The sequence below is a fragment of the Phalacrocorax aristotelis genome, chromosome 7 (assembly GCF_949628215.1).
Source record: "Phalacrocorax aristotelis chromosome 7, bGulAri2.1, whole genome shotgun sequence".
Classification (NCBI taxonomy): domain Eukaryota; kingdom Metazoa; phylum Chordata; class Aves; order Suliformes; family Phalacrocoracidae; genus Phalacrocorax; species Phalacrocorax aristotelis.
This window is the reverse complement of record NC_134282.1, coordinates 55567284-55584157: the sequence shown is the minus strand read 5'-3', so window position 1 is coordinate 55584157 and position 16874 is coordinate 55567284. Positions and strand designations below refer to the sequence as shown.

The following is a 16874-nucleotide window of genomic DNA, read 5'->3' as shown; positions in this document are numbered from 1 at the left end:
TGATTTATCCCAGTAGGGTCTTTCCTGAGGATGGTGGGCTACTGGAGAAGGGAGGAGGTGGCACAAGGCATCTCACAGATGCTCCCTTTGGTCAAGGCTTGGTGAAAGCCAGTATTAATGTCTGTATCACTGTTCAGCTCACTGCTGATGCTGGAATGAGGCTAATGCCAGTCAGGAGGGAGGGAGGGTTGTTAAGGTGGACCGTCATGCTGCTGATTAGATGGAAGAGATACAGGGCCCCTTTTGCAATTTCTCTTTCCTTTGGTGCTGCACACCCACACAAGTAGTCTTGAAGTAGCTGAAGTCTGGCTTTGAGCTGCTCAACACTACATTCTTCCACTAAGGAAGCCAAAAAGCATCCAAATGCATCCAGTTAGCGGGGGAGGAAAAAGGGAAGACTCTTGTAAAATGTGAGTGATGCAGCCTTTCTAGGGCAGCAGAGGAGAGGAGATGTGGCCGGGCTTGGAGCTGATTGTCACCCTAGTGGGCTACGGGGCGGGATTTTGTGCTTTAGAAATGAGAATAGCAAAGTGCTTGCTTTTTCTTAGCAGTGGTCCTTTGTCATCCCCTTACCCTGCTGTATTTCCCATGTAACACAGAGGTATAAGGGGCCAGCTTCCCTCTTTATGATTAGCTCTCCTGCATCACCACTGGTACAGTGTGATGATGACACCTTTGCAGTCCACAGACTCATGGGGTTCTGTTTTCATAGGGAATCTTTGGCATCCTTTAGTGTTGCCACCAGCAAACATCTTGTTAAAAGTGTTAAATCATGCTAATGCTAAAATGTGTTGAAGTACTTCAAAATAGGGCCTTTTAGCTCCGGGGTCCAGAGCTAGAGGAGCTGGAGTGGGGTTTGGCACGTTGCACAGACAAGGGTACGTGACCATGAATATCTGTCAGACGCTGCTGTTTTGGGTAAGGGGGAAGGAGGAGAGGCAAACCTCATTGACTAGGGAGGGAGCAATGAAAAGAAGTCAGTAGTGATGCCAACAAAAGCTTTCTTAATAGAGAGGAGAGGGGGCTGAGAGTGATCAGACTGAGACTGTCAGTGATGTAGGGAGGGGAAGAAAGAGGGAGCTGGACACATTTATCACAGAGTGAGCTTGGAGGGGAGGAGCGTGGCTGCTGCACACTCGCACACGCAGAAACGCGCGCGCGCACACACACACACTGCGGCAAATTCTGCAGCTGGTGCCTGCTGGCTTATGACTGCAGAAAAAACAAGCTCCGGTTTAAATTCTCTGATCTCAGAGACGAGGCTGTTTCTATTCCAAGTAGCTCTGGTTCCACTGTGAAAAGCCCTGCAGGCTGGGCACTGTTCCAGAATGACAGGGATTCCTCTTTCTTCTGATGGGGAAGGGGGCCTTTTGCTGTATAAGGTCAGTACCCTCCTCCCTGCCTCCTCGATGGTTCCACACTGGTTGGTTGCATCCAGACTGCATGTCTCCTTACACTTTCTCCAGCAAGTAGCTATCATATACAGGCTGGGAACATTTTTTTTTTTTTTTTTCCTTCCTTTCCTTTCCTTTCCTGCAATCTGGCTAGGCCAGACTGTCAGATCCTCCACCCTGCTTACATTAGGCAGACAGAGATGTGCAGCTTTGCAGTAGTTTCTTTCCTGACAAAACAATCCATGTTCTGTCATGTCTCTTCGCCACTCTTCCTCATGTTGCTGTTTTTGGCATACCTGAGTCATGTCCTCAGCCGATATGGTGGTAAAGGGATGAGGGACTTGAGCACAGGAGTATGGTGAGCAGTAGCCAGCATAGGTTCTCTTTGGTGAAAGCAAGGAAGCCACGTGTACATGTGTAAGGGTGGAAGAGCTTATATGGGACATGGTCTTATGCCCTTCGTACATGTTCATACACAGACCATCCTAGGTAACTCCTGGGATGGCTGCATCTCACAAAAGAAGAAACTGAGAGCCAAGTAAGGATCCAGCAATACATCTTTGTGATAGGTGTTTGAGTATAGAGATCCCAGTGGGTGCTGCTTCTGGCCACTTGGCTATGTGCATTATCACAGGCTTTCCACTACTAATTGATGGTAGAAGAGAGAGACCTCCAGGCCCTTGAAAGGAGATGCTATGGGAGGCCAAAGAGGACAAGATTTTTTGGTTAGCTTACAAGGACCTGACAGTAGGAGCTAGCTCAAAATGAAGGGTGTATCTGCTAGGCCGTGAAGCATTCATTAGGTAAAAGTACCTGGGGAAGAGTGGGAGGTGATAGAGACTATCCATCAGCCCAATAACTGTGTATGGGAGGAAAGACAGTAAGTTACATGTAAATGAATGCCTAGAAATTATTCTGGAGAGAATTTCATGAGATGGAAAAAGAGGATTTATTTTCCTTTCCCCTCAAAAATCCTGAATTAGCTACAGGATTGTGTCTTTCTGGACTCCAGCACAAGCCTTGTAGCTGTTGACAGGACAGATTATAGAAAGTATTGAGCTGCTTTGGTTCTAACTTCTCAGTTTGTATTAGTCTTTTTTTTTTCCCTCCATCCCCATAGAGATGCTTGGTTGAATAGTAAGAATTCCTGTTACAAATACACATTCTTTGTGTTTATCTGGAGTAAACACTTTCCCTTCTGTTCAAGGATTAAAAGTAACAAGTTTCTACCAGTTTTGTGAAAAGTGGTGGGGCAATAAGAGGAGAGTGATCTGAATCAGTGCCTTCACTGGGACAGTACACATTCTGTTTGGCCTGCCATCTGGGCAGTCACCGCTTACACAGCAGCCGTCAGACAGTGCACTTCTATCTGTGAGCGTGCTGCCACTTGTCCAGTTGGTAGTTATGGCTCACGAGAGGACCTGAGGATATTGCAGTGGACTGCAGGGAGCATGGCGGGAGCAAGGATTATTGCAGTGGGACAGTGCAGGGTGGACAGCCAAAAAGCAGTCTTCATTAGTTCCATGCCTTGCTGTGCCTAAGCTGTGTGGTTTGTTTTGACCTTTGCTTCACACTACAGAAACGGAGATAGATTTCTGTGTGTGCTGATGGGTGCCTATAGAATAGTTGTCTTCCCTTTGCACATTCCTCTCCAGGATCTCAAAAGCTAGTACTAATGGAACAACTAGTTGGATATCCAGCTTTTCTGGAAATCTCTGTCCTTACAAGGCTTTATTCACAGATGAACTTGAGCATTGGTGTCCTTGGCCAGCAGGTTCTTAGTTCTCCTGTGACAGGCCTTTAAGTCTTGCTGGACCGATCTCTCCAATGTATAAGTAGTACTGCGTTGGATTTTTTTTTTTTAATGGGGAATGCAATATTGATTCACTTCTACCTTTCCGAAAAGTATCATCATCCCAGTTTCAGTGTTTCGAAAGAAATGAGTGAGCCCTTTCTTTGCTTTTGGAAGTAAAGGCTTGAATATTTCCTCTAAGAGGACGGAGGTAGAGAATCTCAAATGGAAGGAGGCACACAAGTCGCAGAGGGGGTAGGATTTAATATGCATGTCTGTTATCGGTATGTCCTACTGAATAACTTGTGTGTCTCTTTGCACATATTATTGTCTTTTATAAGCCGTCTTGTGAAGCACCAAAGTCTCTGGCAATTTACTAGAACCTATCTCAGGGCCCTGGGTTCACAGTGTGACCAGGTATGTAAGGTTCTTTGCATCTCTGGCATTCTGCAAAACAAGCAATCTTGTAAATTTGTGCTAACTTCTGAGATCCTGGAGAAGATAATGTAACAGGAGGTGAACTCATCTATAGCCATCAGTCAGGCACGTGGAAGTTTATCTCCTTGTCTTTAGTGGGAAGCAAAAATGAAAACAAGTCACAGAGCTTAGGCACAGCAAGACTGTTACAGACCCCTCCTGTGTGAAAGGCTAAGCCTCTTCTGACTCTCCTGGGAGTCAGCAAAATGCCTCTGGCAGCAGTGTCTTAATAAATGGTGGTTGTTGAATAAGTTCGTAGAATACCTGACCTGAAGTTCTTGTAGCTGTTTTAAGGTTGGAAAGGAGAGTCCATTCCTGCCCCTGGGATACTGGCCATGGTAAGAAAATAGAAGTACCAGCTGACAAGACATAAGCATCACAAGCCGTAGCCTTTTCTCTCACCTGGAGATTTGTCCAGACGCTGCACGGTACCACTGCATGGATGGGCTGGCATTTGCTATCTTTGCTTTTCACATGTTTTGGTAGTCTTGAGAAGAGTCCTTTTGGTTGTTTCCAGTGAAAAGATGAAGGCTGTAAAAGCTTAGTGCTGTTTTTCACAACATGCTCTAGCTATAAATAGATTGTGCTAAAAAAGCATGACAACATAACCGGCAAGTCTAGATCATTTATTTCCTCTACTGACTTTCAAGTTACGGGATTAAGTTAATTGCTTTTGCCCTTGCTGTAGCTAACCTTTATTTCACTGGGTCCCATTGTCTCGCCTGTGCTACTTTCTATTAAGCTCCAGTGCCAAATTCTTAAATAATTAAGGAGAAAACTGGAAGGAAAGGCCATTAGTATCTCTCTTGAATATTGCCTGAAGAACGTCCATCTGTCATCAGGAACTCAAGGTGCTAACAGCTATCTTAGAGGAGAAGTGGGCAAGAAGCCAGTGTTTTACCTAGACTAGATTTATGTTCTGGAAAGCTTCCTAAAATGATTTAAGAGGGGTAAGTTGCAGTACTTGGACGGAAATGCAGACACTGTCCAGGCCATATAAGAAAGTAAATGGCTTCAAACAAATAGGACTCCTTTCCATGGTAGGAAAACATTGGATAGGGTGGTTCTATGTGGCTTTGATCTGTGTGGCACGTTCTTGAAGAATCAGCTTGCAGGCTGGTAGGTATGAGCACAGTATGTGTTTTGGCCCAGTTCCTGGTTGTGGGATTTGCATGGGAGTTTTAATTGTTATGGGGTTTCTTTCTTGCTGTTGGTCTGTATTCAAAGGCAAAGGCAACTGTCAAGCAAGAGGGAGGCATGGGAGCATAGAAAGGTTGTGTGCCTGCATGGCTCTGAAGGAGCTGAACAAGTGAGAGGTCCTGAGACAAAAGTGTTTGTGGTGGTGGAGGCCTCTTCTAGTCCTTGTTGTTCTCCCAAGTTAGGAAGTTCAGTCCCCGATACCACTGTGTAATCTGCAAGCATAAAGGGACCTGGCTAGACGGGGTGGTTTTAAGAAGTAGGGGCTCCTGTTACAAAGTGAGACTTCAATGAACTCAGCGCAAGGCAGACTGCTGAGAGGCAGTGGCCAAGTTGACTTGTCACCAGTATTGAGAGAAGATGTTCCTACTCTGCTAGAAACCTCCTTTGCTTCTCCCAGATGCCTTTTTCCAGTGCTGAACAGACAAGGCCTGTGTTTGCTGACAGGAGGCCTTGAAGCTCTGCATTTTGAAATAACTTTCTGTGTCCCATTCATTGTTACCGTACCCCATGCTGTAAATCAAATCCCAGGAATCCAGACTATGCAGAGAATCTTACCAAGTGGCAACTAGATCCAGGAGTGCAAAGTCAAAATGCAGCAAAGATAGATGTTGGTGGAGGACAGCTGCTTTTTCTCAAGGGCTGACAGAATACAATCCTTCTGTGCTTTACCGTCCCAGCCACACAGAGTCCACAGCTGGTTTAATATCTGTTATCTTAAACAGAGATGACATTCAGCAGGTCATCTCCAAAACAAGCAGGTGAGAGGGAAGAAAAGCTAGTTAGAATGACACTGTCAACAGTAGGGAAGAGGAAGGAGGTTTGAGGAGTCTAAACAGATGCTAGAAATCAGAGGCAGAAGCCTCTTGCCAGAAATTTGGCATCTTAACAGGCAAACAGGATGAAATCTCAGAATTATTTCCTTATTTGTGACAGCCATCCCCTCCTTGATACAACTAAGTTCTCTCTGTCTCAGGCAGCTTGCTTACATGTTTTGTATTAATCAATGGGGGGGGGAGGGGGGAGGCAGAGAGAGAAGGAGGGCGAACAGATCATGAGTTGTACCTCCAAGTCAGTCAGAATCAGCATTACCCAGAAACGTCAAAACTAAGAGAAACATGCAGTTTTCTTGAATATGTGCTATGTTCTGGTTGAAAGAGCATGTATTCTGTGATGCATGTTCTCATTAAAATTAAGAACTCGGAAGCTGCCCAGCTCTGCGATGTACAGGGCTCTTCGGCCCTGGAATCTGGAACAGGTCTGCCTCAATGCCAACAGGAACAGTTTTGTGGGAGCCTCTGTTCAGTGGCTGGCAGCAAATCACAGATGAAGTCCCACTGACAAGGAAAACATGAAACATTCATTTGGTTTCCAAGGGGACCATCTGCGAGTCTGCCAGGGGTTGGTGGAGTGAGGGTACCAGATAAGAGGGTATCTTAAGGTGTGTTTAGGTTTCCTGTTGTGGGTTTAGCTGGAGACATTTAAGAAGTTACAGCTCCAACTCCTTATAGCTGGAGCATCATGCCCCTGTGCAGAGCCGTGTTCTTGATTCATGTGAATGCCATACACTGTTTCAGAGCCAAAGGATGCAAGGCTAGCTTGAGTCAGTAATGGTGCTGAAGAGAACAGTGTCTCTTGTGAGTGATTCTGCACCTGGCAAACTAGATAGAAGTGCTCACCTTATCTATTAATGTAGCTCAACAGTGGTGTAACTTCCAGTTGAGGGGCATTTAAGGAACAGTTAGGAACGGTAACTTCTGGAAATAGATACAGCTGTTTCCAAAATGAACATCTGTGTCTTCAATTAGTGGTTCTAAAATGGCTGAGCTATCAAATTGCTCTTTAGCATAAAAGTGAGACAGTATGTGCAATTAGGAAGCAATGAGATGGTTGCTATGGTTGGTACAGCATAGAAATAGAAGCTGCCTGGGAGAGGAGCTGTAGATGGCATGAAAATATCACGGGGAGGAGGGAAAATGGGAAGACACAGACAAATGGTTAGGAGGAGTATCTCCTGGGATGTTGCAAGTGCCCACTACCTCCCATACCTTAAAGAATATTTCACCTCCTTCTCTTGCTCTGCTGCTTATTCACCTTTGTAGTAATTCCCCAGGAGGCAGTCAGTCATTTTGCAGAGCCTGTTCTTACCATAAAGCATGATCAGTTCTCCTGACGTGCAGTAACAGTATGGTAAGGTAAGTCATGACATACGTACAGCTAGATCCACAAAGGGAAACCTGAACATGCCTTCAGACACCTCAACCTGCTCCATCCTGACAGACTCAGCAATGGTTCTGGAAACCAGACCTGTGTTCTTCTTCACACCAGACTGTTCTATGCCCCTCCTGCTTTTCTCCACACCATACACTACTGTTCTTGACAGTAATTGATATAATCTGTTGTGCTTTCCTATATTCTTTAAAATCTGTTGCTGCCTAGTCCTCCCAGAGACAGTCGTCTTTTGACCGTAATGACTGGTTACTGCTGTGTTTTTCCTGTCCTGCCTAGTGTGGTTCTCGGGTCATTTCACACTCTGACTCTGCTCCTGTTGAGAAACTTTGCTCCTTCTTGGAGTTGTCTTGCTGATGCTGTCCTCTCTCTGTACCTTTTTACACCAAGGTCTCTACTTGCAGAGTTCTGCGGCTTTCAAGGCTTTTTCTCTGCCTCTGAGCTGTTCTAAAGCCATATTCTGTCCCAAATCAGCTGTTCGCTTCTGATCTTAGCACTTCATGGCTCCTTTTACCCATATGAGAGTTAGGTTGTTCCAGTGTTTCCTGGAAGCATATCTGTGACCAGTTGTTCTGTTGTCATCCTGAAGACGACTGGGTAGATGCTCTTGTTGGAAACTCTCTATCTGAAGCCCTTGAAGGAATACAGAATGTGTCACCAGCTCTGGTCTGGCTCGCCTAATGCTCTTGCATATGCTGCATCCTTCTCCGCTCAATCCTCTGCTGAACTGCACTGCCAAGCCTCCTGTCAGGGTTGGGTGCAAAGCCTGTCACCCTTTTCTCCCATATACAGAGCCGCGTTTCAGGAAACCCTTGAACTCTAAGGGAGTTTCAGTGCATGGTGTTGCTGTATTCCTGGGTGGGTGCTCTTCTACTCTCTACCCAGCTTCAGTCAAACTGGAGTATGGGTAACAGTGGTAAATATACCATGTGTGCCCAAAATTCCCATCCGTCTGTGGCTGGGATGTTAACTAAAGCTAACCAATACCCGGGGATTTCCACTGGTTAGCAGGCTGAAGTCAATGTGGGTGTGCTTTCAGGTCCACGGTCCCTAGGGGATGCTTTGCTCTGTAGAGATGTTTGAATTATCTTCACTCTCTCTGCACACTGATTTGTGTTTTCCTGTCCTTTGCAATTGTTCATACAGTTCCTCCAGATAAGACGGGTCCTATTGCACAGTCGCAGGGCTTTAGTTCAGTGGTGCCATGATTTTAACTACTTGACTCAGTATCCCAATATGAAAAATCACACTGTTTTGAAACTTCTGTAAAAAACAAAAACTGGGACATGCAATAATATTTTCCTGCTCAAACACCATTGGCTTCCCCTTCTCTTCTAGGTACAGTTTAAAAATCGCTCATTTTATGTCCTGTGTGGTTTCATCTGTGACCCATTTGGTGATCGCTTGTACGGTCCCTTCCATTGCTCCACAGGACAGCACGTAGTTCTGCCCTAGCCTTCCCTCACAGGGACTCAGTGCTTTGCAGTTTCTTGCCCCTCAATTTTCAGCTGATTTTCATATTCCCACTAAAATTATACTTTTCCTTTCCTAGTACACAATGATTTTCTTTCCTTAGCTAAGAGAAAACCACTAAAGAAAATCTCTGAGTAGGTACATCTTTAGATTTAGCCATTAATAAATAAATAGATACTTTTAATCTATTTCTGCAGAGTGTTTGAAGACCTAAAAATAGAAAGTATGCTACATAGTCTGAAAAAGTCTACAGTAAAGATCTGTAAGAAGCAGAACACTTGCTGGTGGACCACAAAGCACTGCCTGAAGCCAATTCCTCATCATTCTCAGCAGCTGAATCACACTAGAAAGCTACAAGTGCAGCACTTGCCTATAATGTTTTTATTATAATAAGTAGTTACTGTAGCTGTCACATTTTGTGAAAGAAGCTGGGGAGGAGGCTGTGGGACAGTCCTTTCGGCTGTGATCACCCAGTGAACCAGCTGTGCCCTTTGCTCTGCTCATCTCTGGGAAAGAAACAAAGAACTGGATGTGCCCAGAATTGCTGGGACTGCTGCACCTCTTCAGGTGCCTGAATCCAACAGGTAGGCACCAGTTTGAACTTCAGCCTCCCTGCCCTTGTGCTCAAAATCTGTCTCTTCTGGGCAGCTTAGGCCAAGCTCCAGCGGTAGTGCTTACCTGGTGTTTGTCCACTTACCTTGCCTGAAAGTCTCATCTCATCTGACACAACGCTACCACTAAAAGGTAAGGGGCAACAGAGTGGAAACTGCCCTGTCGTTCTGGTAAACACATCCAAGTGTGTCCACTGGGTTGTTAGAGATCGTGTTTGAATTCCTGAGCTGGAACCAACGCACAGACTTTTTTGCACCAAATCAAAGATGCCTCCTTAACCGCAGGACGCTGCCAGTCCAAGGGCGTTCTGTGTGTCCCCTGTTGAGATAGCTGTGCCTTGCATAATTAACTAATTATTCCTTAGAGTTGTTGGGGGAGGGAGCAAAGACGCACATTATATCGTGTGGTGTTTGGGACGCAGGTGTGTGAAAATCCTGGTCATATCTCTGTGCTAGTGGGTGTTTCAACTGTACACGAAAGAGACATGTTTCAGCCGGAGGGGTTGAGAGCAGTCCTGCTCTGTCTCTGGCAGGGAGGGAGTCAGAGGTCACCCATCTCCTGAAGGAGCGTGCTCATGAGCAGGCCACTGTGCCATCTTCTTTCGGGTTCTCTGTTGTCCTTTGGGAAGACGGCAACTGGATATAGGCCTCCAGCTTTCCACCCAGATTGCAACGGAGCAGCTGCAGGTGAGAATCTCTTGTCTTAGGCGTGCAGAAGCGATGGCGTAGTGCTGGGGCTCAGCTTTTGCTTCTCAGCGGTTGCCTCTGCAGCGGCTCAGCCGGTTGGTGCCTGTGGAGTCCTCTCCGGGGGCTGGTTGCCCTACAGGAGCCTCGGCTCAGGGCTGCGAGGGCCGAGGCAGCCGTCAGCCGAGCCTGCTGTGTCCCGGGGGAGCTGCTTTGAAACACGCTCCTCCAGTTTCCTCAGTGCTTCTTTAAGGCAGATCAGGGTTGGGATGTAAACAGCGTGTTGATCGTAGGCCTGGGTGATAACAAATTGGAAGGTGTTTTGAACAGTCAAGACAAATGGAAAAAAAAAAATAATCTCAAGAGCCCAGAGAGCAAAATGGTTATGGCAAGAAAGAATGAAGAGGTTTAAACTGAGGAAGTGGCCTTATCGTATCTTCTTTATAAAGTATAGGCTGAATGCAAAACAGCCATTGTTGCCTGAAAAAAAAAAAAAAAACAACTAAGAACTGGGAGCCTGGGATTCTGTGTACGTAAATAAATAGAGCATCCTGAAAAGAATTCTCTCAAGGTTTTAGTGAAAAGAGAGAGAAGTAAAAATAACTGGTGGATTGCTGCAAGTTTGATAAAAGCAATTAAAGAATTTTTTCTCCATAATTTTAGCCGTTATCTCACTCTAACAAAGATGTTCTCTTGTAATCTAAAAACCTTAATGATTTGCTTTGAAATAAGAATAAATGTTTTTTTAAGGACAGTTTGTTAGTAAAGCAATTTACTGTTGCAGCCAACAAAAGCACTACATAAGCTTTGGGATCTAATTTACAGCCTGTGGAAACTAGTTGAGACTGTGGGTCATCCTCTGTCTCTGGAGTCTGAAGAACTGGCCAAGCTGCTTTCCTTGTGTCTGGGCGATGTCGTTTGGAAGTGGGCTGTAGCTCAGAATGTGATGGTGGCTGTCGGCTACCGGGCTAAGCTGCCAGAAGTGGAGACAGCCCGCGTCCCTCAGCCAGGGCAGAGGCTGATGCTAGCACGTTCTAGGCTCCCACTTAGCCTCTGAAGGTTAAGCCAGAGCAAGACATCGCCACTTGCTTTCTGTGCCGCATTTGTGGCAGCAACAGCTACTGCTGCTTGCAGAGGGCCAGGCCCTGTACAGGTGCTCTGCTTAAGGCAGCTGCCTCCCTCTGCCAAGAGAAGGAAAAGACAAATGCCCACATGCTGCTCAGAATCTCTTCAGCCCACCCCTCAGTGGAGGGGTATCTTTTTAAATTTATCGAGGACTCCTCTTGAATGGCTTGAGCACAGAGCAGGAAAGCTGTGTGCAAACTTTCCCCATGCTGCTCTGCAGCATATTCCAGTTCATACTACTGGTCCTGTGGTTGCCCACAGATTGCCCATGCTTCTGACCACAGCTATGAAATGTCTCGAGGGTTGATACATCCCTCTGACTGGTTGTAACAGGTCAGGACTGTTACTGGCACAGTACAGCAAGGATGCCCAGGTACAGAGAAGCTAAAGGATGTTTCTGAGATGCACAAGTCTGTAGGTAAGCAGGAGCTGAATGGTGAATTTGCAGTTGCTGGTTTGTGTACTGGCTGCCAAAGCAATCTTTGTGTTTATTTTTTAATTCCTGAGCCCATCTGACTAGCTGGCAGAGCTTCCAAATCTCCACCAGCCAGAGCTGGTCCTACCAGCTCTATGCTGTTCAGTTTGCATGCTGGTGGAAGGACCTTCAGCAGCTGTGTGCCCTTCAGGTGCTGGGTGTAGGACATTGCTTCCAGCAAGAGTACATTCACTCCTCTCCCTCACTGCTAAACAACACAGGGCTTCCTTGGTCTTGCAGAGGTGGGACCATATTGCAGTAGGAGACAGGACTGTGTATTTGTACCGATAGGGTAAGGGGCAGGATCCTGCTCAAAAGTCTGTGCAGGACCTTTCCTCCCTTTCCTTTTGTCTTTATAATCTCTGTCCCAAGGAGCTGTAGCTTGCTGTACTTGGTATGGTCCTGGAGTGTTTGTGAATGAATGCATTGTTTCTTTTTCTCTGAATGGGCGCCATTTGGGGCTGGATCCTTTTTCTCCCATTGGTACTGAAGAAGCTGCAGTTGGAGACTTCAGCCTCAGAATGAAAGAGTCAGTTACTATCTCAGTGTTACGATGTCATTTCAGAATGAAGGAAATGGCAGTCTTTCAGCATGTGCTAGCTCATGTTAATTATGCAAATATATGCACTCTGAGAACCCTCATGCACGGTTTGTCTTCAGAGGTGGACTTTTTTCAGCAGAGCATCAGGAAGACCATGTAATATAAGGCTCATCTCTGTGCTCTAGTGCAGCAAAAGGTACTGAACCGTAGCGGTACCTAGGATCTTGTAAGAAGAGTCTTTACAGAAGTGCCACCCTGAAGAGATACGATCATAACATGAGGTAAGAGATCAGAAAGTTGGGAAGAGTTGGGTTTTAATCATTGTGGCTTGTGTGCCTTGATAACATGGCCAAACTGTGAAATTTTGATATTTTTATCAATGTACTGTTGGTGTTTGCTTTATAGGTAGAACCTGGCCCGGTAAGCCCAAATAATCTTAGGGACGAGGGAGGCAAAGGGTGTGGGAAGGACAAGGGATGTAACAAGGAATAAATAATACTCCCTGGATGGGCAGAGGATTGGTCTCTATGTGGTCAGATGAACAGTCTCCCTCCCCTGTATGGCAAGGTCCTGAGAGCTCTGCAGCCCAGACTTTACACCCTGCCATCAGATACGTGCAAACATTGGTACAATCCCTCCCCTGAGCTTTCTCTTTTCCAGGCTAAACAGTACCACCTCTCAGTCCCCCTCTTATCAGAGATGTGCCAGTCCTTTAATCAGCTTTGTGGCCCTTATGTTCATTATGATGTGGTGTACCAGTCACAGCATCATGACTGACTTCAGCACAGTCTCTCCCTTGAAAGATGACTCTTTAGCGCTCTGGCCTAGGTGATCATACTTCACAAAGATGAGAACCTGGGTCCTGCTGCCCTGACAATTGGTCTCCGATTTCAGCACGGTGAGTTGTAACCACGGTTCTTCCAGTTCTGATCAGCAGAATAATATGACCTCTGAGGTTTGATGGTCTGAAAGACTAAAGCAAATGAGAAGCAGCAGCTCTTGCTGCTATTCTCGTCAGCTCTTCAGCCCAGAATTTATTATTCAGCTACAGGAGTTTTTAGGTGCTTCCAATTAGAGTGGCAAAACACACTGCATACAAGGCTCTGGATTGGCAGTGTGACCTCCTTTTCTGCCTTTGCAGCCATCTGTCTGCTTCTAGGATCATCTCTCTCCTGGGCATCCTGTTTGTCACATAGTTACCCTAGAGCACTGTCCTTTGTTTTAGCCTAGACTGACCTCCCTGCATAGTCCTCTTCGGTTCACTGCTAATCACTAAAACCACAGTGTCCGGTCCTTCATTGTCTCTTTGCACATGTAGACAGCCGCGGATGGTTAATTCACACTGACTCCAAAAATCTATGTGGCTTTGCTCATCACTTGCTATCCTCCACCATAACCAAGTTAATTCTACACTGAATGGGCCACGTAATTGTAGAATATCTCAAGTTGGAAGGGACCCGTAGGGTTCATTAAGTCCAACTCCCTGCTCCTCACAGGGCTAGCTAAAACTAAACCATATAACTAAGAGCATCATCCAGATGCTCCTTGAACTCTGATGGGCTTGGTGCCTTGGCCGCTTCCCTGGAGAGCATGTTCTAGTGACCAGCCGTGCTCCCAGTGAAGAACTTTTTCCTAATGTCCAGTCTGAACTTCCCCTGATGTAGCTTCATTCCATTTCCTCATGCCGGTCACTAAAAAGAAGAGACCAGCACCTCCCCCCTCCGCTATCCCCCTTGAGGAAGCTGTAGACTGTGGTGGAGTCACCCCTCAGCCTTTCCAGTATGTAAGCTATACATGCTCTTAAAAATAAAAAAAAAAAAATCAGACTTTTCTGCCTTCCCCATTAATGATCCATGAGTGCAGCCTGCATATCCTGAAATGTTCCCTTGGTGTTAGCCATGGAAGTTCTAGTATTGCCTAGAGAAGCTGTTGTTCATCAGCTCTGGAACATTTTTGTGTAGTGCCTCCAAGGTTGGTTCTGGCTGACTGCCATCCGAGAGGTGACTGCCCTGTAGAAAGAGAGCGTTACGTGTGCCCTCTGTGGTCCTTCAGGATAAAGGTGATATTACTTCTGCACAATGGTAGATAATGTGATCTATGTGAAGAAGGAGAATGACCCTGTCTGTTTTTCTGAAATTTCAGTGAGGTCATGAGTGAGGTGCACTTCTGTATTAAATCTTTACATATGTTATGCAGCAAGAACTTTGTGTGGGTAAAAGGCAACTAATGCCATGAATCAAAAACTACCTAAGAGACAAAAAATGAATTAGAAAACAAGTATATGGTCAAGTTTGTGCAGCATCCAGAGGTAAAATACAAGGGCTTCATGATTTCCTGCTAAATATAAAGCTGATCAATACAGTAATGATGAGGAAAGGGGTTGGAATTAACATGGAGGTGGCTAAATTTGTAAATGACTCAGTTATATCTAGAAAAGACTGTGAGGAACTTCTGCAACTAAATTGAACAGTCATCATGATGTCCCATTAAATTCATTATCAAAAAACTCAAAATCCAGCACAACGGGGAAAAAAAAATGGAACCTTCCAGACCCCTTATAAAGGTTCAGTTAATAGTGTCATGGCACAGTGGCATTTGGATGTCACAGTGTACCGCTAACTGAAGGTTTTTATTTGGTGCAAAGCTAGCATCGGGTTATGTTATGATGTGTAAAAAAATAGGATGGGGAATAATACAGAAAATACAACAATGCTGTGAACCTTCTGTGTTCCTTCTCATCTTGTGTACTTCTGCTCTTACTCATCCTAATGGCCATAGCAGAACTAGAAGAGTTTCAGGGATAGTTGACAGTGGTTATTAGGGACTAGAGAAACTCTCCTCTTAAGAAACAGATGGTAAAGACTGGGGGCTTTCTGGCTTGGTGGGGATGTGATGCATAGAACCATTCCCTGGAAGCGCACAGGCATTGTGATGACTGCAGTACTCAGAAAGTGCCTGGACGCACAAAGTGAAGATTCCTATGAAATGAGAAATTCACTGCTAATGAGGTTGACTCCCACAGTTACTGGGGGAGAGGAGATTTCATTTAATGTAGCAGCTTGTGAGGATAGTTTGAGAAGGCTGAGCAGGGACCTGTGTTCAGGGTGTACCTGGAGATCTGTGGTCAGAGAGCTACGGTCGGATCGTTGTTCCAGGCAAGTTGAAGACAACAGTCTTCAGGAGCCTGAGAAGGATATTCCTCATATTGGTGAATGTAATTAAGGGATTTTGCCATTCACAGTGGTATTTCCAGGCATGCATTTCACTGTGATAGGGTTCCAGTAAGCACAAATACCTGGCAATGTCCTGAACAGTGTGCTTTGAATCACTGTGTCTGCAATGTCAGTTGCATGGCTACTCGTTTCTGTTGTGTGTCATTTTTATTAGCAAGAAGGATGCCCCAGTCCATGTGTTTAAATCCGTTGTCTGTACAACAGCTTCTGCAGGCCTGTATAGGGGAAGCAGCCAGCAAAGGGCTCCTCAGACTGACGAGCACTTGGATTCAAAGAGACTTTGGGATGCTGGGTATTCCCATGCACAGCCCAGCTTTTGCACTGCCACATACAGGGGTGCTACTGTCACTGAGCTGGGGGAGGCAGCTGCTAGCAGCCCGAGTGTGGGCAAGGGCTGGGGCACTCTTCCTGGTGGGTTTGCAGGCTGGGTTAGGTCACCATGTTGCCATCTCACTCAGTTTGCAGTTCAGCCTGGAGTCTGTGTGCTGTTCTGCTTTATCTCTGAATTAAGTTGAACAGTTTTGGTGTACATGTGCAATGCTTCAGTGTTTCTGGAAATGGCCTGTCTGTATGGCTGTGCTCCTGTATCCTGAGAACCAACTGCTGCAACTGAAGAAAGGGGGTCTGCCCAACAGCAGGTCAGGAGCAAAGCTCTGGAGGGCTGCACTGCTTCAGAGTCACAGAATCACCAAATTGTAGCTCAGAAGGAACCTCTTGAGATCATCTAGTCCAATCCCACCTGCTCAAGATGGGTAAGCTAGAGCAGGTTTCCCAGGACCGTGTCCAGGTGGATTTTTAGTATCTCCGAGGACGGGTAGTCCACAACCTCTTTCTACAACCTGTTCCAGTGTTTGACCACCCTCACAGTAAAAAAAGTGGGTTTTTTGTGTTCACATGGAATTGCCTGTGTCTTAGTTTGTGCCTCTTGCCCTGTCACTGGGCACTGCTGAGAAGAGAGTCAGACTTCCTCTTCTTCATTCCCTCCCATCAGGTATTTATATGTACTGATAAGATTTCTCACCACCACCACAAGCCTTCTCTTTTCCAGCCTAAATAGTCTTAGCACGCTCAGCCTTGCCTCATATGAAAATGTTTCAGTCCCTTAATCATCTTCACGGCCCTTCACAAGACTCAGTACTTCACCATTCCTACCCCATCTGCCAGCAGCTGCTAGCCCCACAGCTTGAACCCTTCTCTTTCTTTCAAGTATGAAGGGGACAGCCCCTCTGGGGGGTGAGAGGACGCAAGCAGAATGCTAACCAGCCATGCTTTGTTTACCAGTCTCAGCAGTGACAGCTCAGCTGCTTGGGCTTGAACCACATAAATGGCAAAGAGCAGCAGTATTTTCATGCCTGTTAGTCCTGCAGACAGGCCCCTTTCCCTGTACAGCTGGCATTGTCCACGAAGCGCTGCCCAGCCTGCAGCCTTCAGGCTGACATTGCCTCTACAGCGCCTTGGCACCTGGTGCCTGGAAGGATGCCCACACGCTGGGCACCGGCGACTATGCTGTGCCTGAGAGCCCTCCTTTCACGTGGCACAAGGAAGAAACTGCTGCTGTTCTGTACATCAAGCTGTGTTCTCCCTACCCACGAGTGATGTGGGTAACAACTGCCAAAAAAGTCTGCCTGGGATGCATAGCAGCA

At 46.1% G+C, this 16874-nt stretch overlaps 1 protein-coding gene across 2 annotated transcripts in view; it reads left to right on the top strand.

Annotated features, from left to right (window-relative positions):
* The window catches only part of MAP1A (microtubule associated protein 1A), a 73258-nt gene that overhangs the window by 35879 nt on the left and 20505 nt on the right, over positions 1–16874 (top strand). The gene's annotated exons all lie outside the window — the stretch shown is intronic.